The 10,386-nt window shown below is 38.7% G+C and overlaps 1 long non-coding RNA gene across 1 annotated transcript; it reads right to left on the bottom strand.

The window, feature by feature from the left end:
• Window positions 1-723: 723 nt before the first annotated feature.
• LOC126188263 (uncharacterized) lies at window positions 724-3,097 on the bottom strand. Its single transcript, XR_007537844.1, has 2 exons — window positions 2,908-3,097; window positions 724-2,757 (listed from the first exon to the last, which is right to left on the bottom strand). It is a non-coding gene; the product is annotated as an uncharacterized LOC126188263 (long non-coding RNA).
• Between the last annotated feature and the right edge of the window lie 7,289 nt (window positions 3,098-10,386).

The following is a 10,386-nucleotide window of genomic DNA, read 5'->3' as shown; positions in this document are numbered from 1 at the left end:
AGGTATCACCTATTTGAGTCACAAAAAAAGGATTGCAAATTTGCCCCCACAATCGATTACTACTGATTATCTAAGAGTGGGGGAGGGAGAGTGGAGTTTTCAACCCACAAGATGTAACAAAAAGGTTTACATATTTGCATGACAAAGTAGGTACATTTAATGGTGACATTCTGCACCATACTTCTTGGGTGATCAGCTGACTGGTTGCATCAACTTGTCATGAACACCATCTTCAGGGAAAGATGATGGGTTCAAAACTGACTGAAATGCTGTGACAAGATGCCACCATTCAGATCACTCAGAAGATTTGTGCATCGGTATGCACCAAGAAAGCCTCCAATTGAGGGTCCACACAATAATAAGCAATCCAATGTGTTAATATAAATTATAAGTAGGACATATTCCAAAAAATCTGATTATATATATATATTTTAAAAAAATGTATATCTTCAGCAAAATTTTACTAAGGGTATGGAAAACCACATACATACTAACTTATGATATGATGTTAAACACAAAAAGTACTTTGTTAATATCTTAACAGCCCATAAAAGCATACAGTGTCTTGCATTCACACTTTATGTATCCACCACATACACAGCAAATACAAAAACTTTACTGGCCCCTTTTTTATTAGGCTGCACTCTTTAGTATCTGTGATATCTTCATAATTTCAAAGAATGTTGTCCAATCAGCATTGCCAACTCTTTCACGAACTCTAAAAATTCAGTATACGTAGCAATGTTGTAAGTGGCCCATACATAGACTTGTCCTGCACAATTTCAAACAATGATTTGAAAAATCTGTCCAAGAAGGTTGCTAATAATGAGGCAGAGAGTTTTAATACAAAGTATGAAAATAAATAATGCCACTGTGTTCTACAGTAGTTTGAATACTGCAAACCTACCTGCAAGTAAATTCTTGCATTGCTATCACGTTTCTTTGCTGATATACAGAAGAAATGCGATTGTAGAAAACTATGATTCTGTTTGGCATTACATGTAGTAGTCTACCATGTTAGTAAACCATAATATACGAGTTTGTACTGACAAAAATTTCATCCCACCTTATTTTAAAAAATCTGCATCTACACAGAACTTTTCCTACAGTCCCAATTTCTTTTACTTTCCTTTGACGCCACTTTTTAAGTCAACAGTGGATCTTTCAGAAAAGATCACGTGAACTGCTGCAATGCAAAGTTATCTACAAAAATCTACCTAGGGAAAATGTGTAACTTTGTTGAACCATCCAGTATTTATGATGACTATATACGAACAATCTGCTGAATTTATTTACACATAACACAAACTTTCATTGGCTTTGGCTAGTGTCATAGGAAACTAGTGACAGAACGCCGTAGTCAACAATGGTGACTGTAACGGCTATTGGCGGAACTGTTACCTATTCAAGCCTAGACCTCTCTACAAATCACTGTCAACACACTGAATTTTTTTTAAAAAAATTGTAACTTTTGTTGGCTTCACCAACTGACAATCAAACTCGTGCTAAGGTACAGATCAATCAATGTATCACCAAAACTACTTTTCCTCTCCTCTCCTCCCCCCCCCCCCCCACTTTTTTTTCCACATTCGTTTGCTTCACCAACTAACAAAACGGGTGACAGATCCGTTAGCAGTACGTCACCAGTTAATACCAACGAATCGTACGCAACATTTCAATTGGTCCATTTTTAGCTATATATCTAAACCGAACTTAATGTCACACAAATATACCACAGCTATAAAAGTCATGTTTTGAGTATCAGAATTTGCTAATACAAAGAATATTGTTGATTTCCTCTCGGGAACATGAAGTAATTATTCAATTTAAAAAAAAAAAAAAAAAAAAAAACTTAGACCTTGGCCTTAACGTCAGATCTTTGCGCAACAAGCATTTCGAACATGGTATACTTCCTAGAGGCAAAAAGTTTGATACGTGCTAAATCAAAATTATTACAATATACGATGAAAGCAGTTTAGGATTCTATTACATTACAGTAAACTGATTCTCGGATTCAACTATGACTAATTAGCTAGCCACATGGATAGTTGGTGGAGGCCAAATAAATACACAATGAGAACAATACTGTTATAATTCGAGCATTAAAACACTAAAGACGAAGTTGAATTAATTTTTTCAGAATGTTCACATTTGAAGTTTCACACAACACCATCAGTCCGGGCATAAAACTGCCAGTCACTAAAGAACCAACAACTCGGTTGAATTTGAGAGCAGCTTATAGAAGAAAAACTCATGAAATTACTGCTCTTCTAAACACTTCCTTACGTTTTCGACACTTTCGGTGTTTGCCAATGTAACGTCGTTTTCAAACTTCCGCCATGTTTGTTTCAGATTCTCCATTTCGTGACAAACACAACCTCCAATTTGCAGTTCAGGTTTTAATGTGCCTTGTTCTAAACATTCGCGCTGCGAGTGGTCGCTTCCTTCTTTCCAAGGCTGCGCGCAATTCTTCATCGATTTGTTGTTTGATCTTCATAAGCTCTTCTCGCCTAATTGCCTGTAGTTTAGCCCTGTATTCCTCTTTCGACAGCCCTCCCTTATACTTACGCACGAGAGTCCACGGACAACTGGCCATAAATTTCACGTTTCCTCTGACATCTAATTTTTGACTCTAAGGACTTAGGCAGTGCTCCTGCTGGGAGCGATATGGTACGGCTATCCTCCGCACCGCAGACAGGACAGCCCTTCTCGGTAGTTTCAATCGCGCACCTCCGATTAAAACTCTCTCGTTGACAGCTGTAAAAAGAGAAAAATTGAAAATTTCATTCAAGTTGGCCTAAATGCTTTCGTGGGAAAGATATTAATCTTAGATCGTAAAATACGTAACATGAATTTATTACTGCAGTGCAGTAATTTTGTATCACTCTAGTAGAAAAAAAGTCTTACCTTCCATGGTTTACTAGTGAGGGAAGATCTGCTGCTACGATAAACAGAACCAAATGAAAGAAACGCAGAAACTTCCAACAGTCCACAGCAAACGTAGAGAATAAAACGTATTTTAAACTTCACGGTTACCAATGCTCTACGTAATTGAAGACGCTTGCTATTCCCACGTGCTCTTCGGAGTTCGGACAGACAGAACTATATAGTACCCCGGCCTAAGTGCGGTTGGTCGATCGTTGGAATGACGTAATTTCCTCCATAGGGACACTTGTGATACGGATACGCATAGGGTACTAGGCATCGAAAGTTGGCGCGACAATTAAGAACCAAATCACGTCGATCCCGCATCGACCCCAGGTGTGTCGGATGGCTGGTACAACTCGAGGAAAAAGGAACAGTTTACTTTTAATTTCACGTCTACTTCGTCCCGCAGATCTCCAAGTTCTGTCCATAAATCCTTAGTATGTGCGGTTTTTAAAATTTTTGGTTGTGTATTATCTCTTATCACATACTAGACGAGTTTTTTCTTTATTAGGCATATGTTTCATCAAATCATTGACATAGGAATGGCTTATTTTGTACATTGCGCAGTTTAAAATAAATGGTATGTTACTGGTGCAGTAAATTGATTCAGTACCATAAATAATTTTAAGCACATAATACATAACAGTTAAACCCTGCAAGATTATACACTAAAATGCATGTAGGGGAGAGTGGGGGAAATACACACACCTACGGAAAAATCGATGTGAACCATTCGGTACGTAATTAAAACCTTCGAAAGTAAGTACATACCATGCAATGGACATTTCTCCACATATTCCAATCGTCTATAAATAGTTATAAGCAGTATCTTAATTTTGAACATTAAAATAAAAAAAAGTGCAAATGAGTGGTATTCCCCACCCCTGAGGGTAATGACACGCAAAAGTACTGAGTAATAACACGTAAAACAAACAAACGATAAAAATGTACAATACTTGCTATTTTTATTTGTTTATTTGTTGCTATAAATAGTAAACAGTATATTTAACAACGAAATAATGTAATTCTACAAACATCTCTTATAATTTTCTTTTTTTTCATTTTTTTTCTTTTTGGAGTGAAAAGAGTTCATTTTCTCATATAGTACAGCAAAGATCGCAATTGGAGCCTTTTGGAGTGTTCCAGCCACTACATTATTCATGACTCCATCTGCTACAAGAAATACATCGGTACCATAGTTCTCCATCCTTTCCAAACTCAATACAAACTAAACAGACGTCTTCTGGAATCGCCACGTTTTTACCCCTTTCCCAAGACGTGGCCCCACCTATTTGTTTAACACCTTTAGGAGCCAAAATTCTCTTGGGCTTTTTTACAGGATTTATGCCTGTTTCATCGACGTTGAACACTCGCCCCTCTTTAAATTTATATTTATCAAAGACATGTTCTACGTTTTTAAAATATGCATTAACCTCTTCTTCATTAAATCTCTGTATTCTGTTAATGCTAGTTACTTCAGGTTTTCTCATGCTAATACTTGGGTTTCTTTTTAAAAATAGAGCTAGCCAATCCTTTCCAGCTAACCTAGATGACTTATCCAAATTGTTTGCAATGTTGTTAGCCTCTGCACACTCAAATGCAATCTTTCGGAGCTGGATGCATGTAATGCCATTGTAATAACATGATCCCTAATCTCATTTTCCTGTTCTTTCGAAAATGTTGGGTTTCTTCCAAGTTTTGGACCCTCAGTATTTTTAACGTTCGTTCTCGTTCGCAGAGTAGCTTCATCAATCCCGAAAGCTCTTGATACTTCTCTTATTTTTCTTCCAGATTTGATGGCATCAATAGCCTTACAAAGTTCCTCTTGCATCCATTTTGCTTTCTGGGTTTTTGTTTTATAATATCTACCCATTTGAAATTTTTAAACTCCTTAGTATTGAAAATATAACCTGCAAGGGGGAATACCACGCACTTCAACAGCTACGTGGCATTACCCCACTGTAAGTTCGATGACTAACCTAAGCATAACTCACCACCTAATTCAAATAGCGGGACAAATCTACAATTAAATTAAAGGTTTTATCTAGGGTTAGTAGTTGATATGCAAGAATTACATTAAAGCAACCTATAGTAGCACTTACCTTGCAAAATACAGCTGACCAAAATTACATGAGACACGCCAAAAATAAACAATACTTCACTGCTCCAACAATGCCACTGGCAAATGGGTGGCATAAGCCGCATCGAAGTTGTTACTCCTGCCAACTGGGAACAGCATGCGCCATTCAAACTGCGGAAATCAGCCTGCGTGGGATTACCCACATGCGTGTAATTACCTCACCTTCCCCTACAATCAAATACATAGCACAATAAATCACAAAGCTATTTTTGATACATAATAGAAAGAGGGAAAAATTGGAATTTATGTCAACAGATATTGATTCACAGTCTAATGACACCTATCCTGCAAATGCGGTTTCAGAGTTTTGTATATATTTTCTTGTCTTGATGTGGTGGGAACCTTTATTGTGAAGTTTTTTTCCCAGTATGTATAGGTCCATTTTGTCTGAGGGTTGTCACTGTGGAAGTCAAATGTTTGCTTGCAGGCTGTTTGATTTGTACATACTGCTTTGTTTTAGACTCTGAAATTTGCTTTATGTAATTAACTACCTCAAGAATGTACAAGGATGGCAGTGGTAGTATCTGGAGTGCTTTAAAAATGGGTTTGCAAGAGTTCCTGGGTTCTGTAATTTCAACTGCCCTCACGGTCCTCTTTATGCTGTGAAACTGCTTTTGCTTATTGGCGACTTCCTCCAAAAAATTGTCCCATATTACAGCAGTGATTCTGCTTAGGTATAATGCATATTTTTTAATGTTTCATTTGTTGTACACGAAGGAAGCATTTTTACATCATGGCATATTGTGCTTAGCTTCTTGCTGATGTAATTGTAGTGTGTGTCCCACTTCAAGTTTTTCTGAATCCATATTCCTAGAAATTATGTTGAGATTAGAATTTCTAATTGCTTAACAAATAGATATATAGTGAGAGTTAACAGGTGTTTCTGTGGTATAGAGGTGCATTATCCATTGTGTCAGTTTTCTCAATGTTAATAACAACATTGAACAAAATCGTTAGTGGTGAACCATTCTGCAATGTGTGTGGTTCAGTTTTGTATTTGATATTGTACTTCTGCAGCAGTTTTACGTTTTGTCAATATATTTGTATTATCTGCAAATTTTATATATTTCTGTAAGTTGCTGGGTGACTACTTCATTGGCAGATCCTAAGGACAACAGCGGACCAGAAATAGAACCTTGTGGCCCACCATATTTAGTTAATTTGATTTTAGAGAGGTAGATATACATAATGTTTTCTTCCTGATACTTGATTTCAACTATCTGCTCTCTGATTTTCATGTATGATGTCAACCATTCGTGAACCAACACCCTAATTCGTTCACATTCCAATTTTTGAAGCAGTAATTTGTGGTCTGTCACATAGGTTGTTGTGATGCCAAAATATATTGCCAATACTTGTACTTTATGGTCTGGTGTCATAAATGCTTAATTAAAAAAATCAAAAAAGGCCATTTCTGTCGACTTGTGTCTTCTGAATCCTTATTGGGCACTTAATTTTCTCTACAAACGTAAATAAGTATTTTGTACGCTGTTTTCTACAGCATTTTAGAAAAACCAGACAGCAGAGTATGGGTCTGTAGTTCTTTTCATTTCTCTTATCTCCCTTCTTGAACAGAAGCCTTACATTCACAATTTTTAGTTTTTCTGGAAAACACAGTAAGAAGCAGATTAGATTAGATAAGATATACTTTTCATTCGAATACATCTATAGTGAAGAGATCCTCCAGGACTTAGAACATGTCATAAAAACAATAACACATGGTAAACATTTACAAAGGAAGACAGAAATACTAATATACCTCACTAAGCTCGCTAATTAAATGGTCGTCATGGACGTGAAAAACGTAGAATTTTCATTTAAAAACTAAAAATAACTTGTTACAAAGTATGTAAATGTTCAGTACACTCAGATAGTATATCAGCAACATGTCTCTTGGTTGTAATAAGAAATTCGTCAATGGATTAGAAGAAGTTGGTCACCAATAAATCCTTTATTAGCAGTTAAATTTGTGTGTTTATCAATCATGAGCACCTTTTTGGACCAAAGTAGATGATTTTAATTTTTGTGAAGAGTAGTCTTCTTTCTAGTATTGATTACATTATCTGAGCCATGAGTTTGACAAAGATACACATTTTTAAAGACGAATTTCATTGAGGAATAAATATATTTGGAGACAGTGATTAGTATACCTAGCTCCCCAAACAGGCCTCGTCAGCCTATTCTTGAGTTCACACCATAAATAATTCTTATTACACATGTTTTGATGTGGAAAACTTTAGTTTGCTTAATAAGTTACCCCAAAACTTAATCCTATAGAGACATTATCTAATGAAAGTAGACATAGTATAATATGATTATTTCACTAACCGATCTTTCTAGGCTCTAGTTGATTAGCTTTTTATTGCAATGTTTTTATCACCCACATATAAAACAAATTTGGCGTTTGTTAACCTAACAGATGAAAGATCTTTGTATACACAAAAAAAGTAATGGCCCTAAAATGGCAGTAAAAAGGTGAGTTAGAGCTTAGTATATATTTTTAAATGTGTCAACGTGAACACTGTATACGTCTGAGGAAAAATGTGATTTTAATTTCTTTATACACATCCAGTCACATTAATGCGATCACCTGTCAAAAGCCTTAATAACCACCTTTTGCAGTGTGGTCTACTGTGAGACTTGCAGAAAGAGAGACAATGTAATTCTGGAAGGTACCAACAGGGATGCAGAGCCTTGCTGCTCCAGTGCCATGACCAGCTGCACTAGGTGTCTCAGTTGAGGATCCATAGTGTGAACAACCAGACTGAGGTGGTCCTATAGATTCTGAATGGATTTAAACTTGGTGGCCTTGAGGTTATGGTAAACTCCTCCCGTTGCTCTTTGAACCACATATGCACACAGTAAGCTGTGTGACACATTCCATTGTCCTTCTGATGGATGTTATCATGCTGACAAAAAAAAACAAATTGCATGTAGGTGTGGATGAATTGTCCCATTGTGGGATGGTACATGCATAAAGAACACAGTTCGCAGGTAGCCTTGAACTACAGAATCTATTTCTCTAAGGAAGCAACAAGAAAACAAGAACAACAGAAATTGAATCTCTACAAAGAAGACGAGGGATTTTCATGATCTGGTAAGAACAACTGTCACTCTGTGAATACAGTTCTAAGTAGGTGCAAGAAAAAACGCTCAGTCTGACACCGTGGATTACTCTCCATGGTCGGAATTAGTTGTGATCACGATTGGTGGTGCATTGGCGTTGTCTTCATATGGTAGTGCTGTATCGGTGACTCGTTGTTTACTCTGTGGTATACTCAGCAGCACAGTCTGTTGAGCTCACTCAGCAGTCCTCTATTGGCCACCCGGCATAGGGATATCATGAAATGGCTGGCGTCACATGGCTTAGGGGATGCGAAATAGTGCCAGCTGTGTCCTGTGATTGTGGCACCTCCACACTGCAATGAATGGCACAGTGAAGTCGAACAGTGTCAGCTGCAGGTGTCTGGTGTGATGGCAACCCACAGGGCATTGCTGTGTGGCTGGTGTGCCACAACATCAAACACCAGAGGTACACAGTATTCCTCTTCCCTTCGGAGAGAGATGGCGAAGCCATTTTCGGTGTTAACGGTGGCTGTACTGGAGGCAATAGTCAAGGACATACCACTCCTCTTCCCTTTGGACGAGATGGTGCAGCTGGCTGGGGAACTGGATGGAGAGCATAGGCGCCATCAAAGAGGAGAGGCCAGTGCTCTGCTTGGAGAATGGACTCCATGACAAGGAGTGAATGGCACAGAGTGGCAGTGAGACAGAGGCACGTGGTGAGAGCAAAGATGCCTGTAGGGAAGAAATCCCAATGTGTGAGAGAAAGCAGATGTCTGGATGCATGGAACGAAGGACGAGGGTGGAACACAGGAAACAGGCAGGAAGAAGAACAGTGAGTGGGCCATGTGCATGCCCGTTGAATGGTGTGTGTGGGCTGGAGGCCGACATGTAACGTGTGGCGTGGAGCACCTCTGATGGGTGCAGAGTGTGCAGGCGGGCTTCCGGCGTCCACGGAGGGTGGCACCGAAGCCAGCAGCGTGTGTATTGTGGCACTGGAGAAGGTGACAGGAGGTGCTTGGTACATTTCTAAAAGGCATGCAGCACAAGGCATATCGAGGTTGTCTGTGAGGAGGACTGAAAAAAAAAAACCTGCAGAGACATTATCGAGCCTCTTCTTTTTCGAGGGAGATGGTGAACACATCTCGAGGTGCAGACAGAAACCACGGTGGAAGTTACAGGCAAGGACATAGCAGTGGACATGGTATCCAAGGGTAGCTTTATACTTGCGTTGACTCACTGCGCCTTTTACAATAGTGAGATCATCCAGGGAATGCCAAGGAAACATTCCCCTGAGCATAACACATGCAGGGTATTTGATTCACCATCGGCCAGAAGTCCTATGGAGCATAGAAAAGGCCATCTGTCGCCATGCAGTGGACTTACAGTTTCAGTATTGACGTGCAAATTCCTGCCTTGCTAGACGATGAGCAGCAGTCAGCTTCAGTGCATGAAGAAGGCACCTTCTGCAGCGACCCATATGCAACAATGTTCACTGAACACTAGTTCACCCATGCAAATCTCCACAACAGTCATTCATCCCTGTCATATATGGCCCATGGCACAGCATAGTTGTCTCAGCGCTAGTTTTGAATTGTGCCATCTTGCCATGCACAGTATACTTTAACCACGGTGGCACTTGGACAGTTTACAAACGTAGCCAATTTAAAAATGTTTCCACACTTGGCTCGAAAGTCAATGATGGTGCCCTTTTGACATCAAATCAGTCACTCCATTTCCACATTGTATCAATGACTGAATTGTTTTCTGTGTCCCCCGAAGTGCTTTATACACCCAACACTGCTAGTATTGCCACCTGCCATCTGTGAATAGTCACTGCAAGTTGGCATCAAACATTAATGCGCCTGGACTGTGGTATACTCAATATTTCCTTCTCATCTGTTGAGTACAAAAAGATTTTTTTCGTTTAAATGAACTTTTTGCTTGTCTCTGCTCTCATCTGGTTTCAGAAGCTGTTTTTTGTCGTTTTTCTTTCAGACTGCTTGCTGTTGCTGTGAAATATACATTAAACAAACCAGCTACTCTGTGTGAGTCAATAATTTGTCCCTGTTTTCAAACATATTAATGGTACATCGTTTTGCCTGCTTTTCTCCTGATAGTGTCCGAAATTGCTTTCATTTTTTGTGTTTCTTTCTCAGATAGTTCTCATTTGTTAGTTTTCTGACCTACTGATAATTTTAATTAAGATCTGTTTGTGTCTTTTAAAATAAGCATAAAATTCTGGGGTTGTTTAA

Source organism: Schistocerca cancellata, chromosome 5, assembly GCF_023864275.1.
Source record: "Schistocerca cancellata isolate TAMUIC-IGC-003103 chromosome 5, iqSchCanc2.1, whole genome shotgun sequence".
Lineage (NCBI taxonomy): Eukaryota > Metazoa > Arthropoda > Insecta > Orthoptera > Acrididae > Schistocerca > Schistocerca cancellata.
The sequence above is the reverse complement of the archived record's forward strand: the minus strand, read 5'-3'. Positions and strand labels throughout refer to the sequence as shown.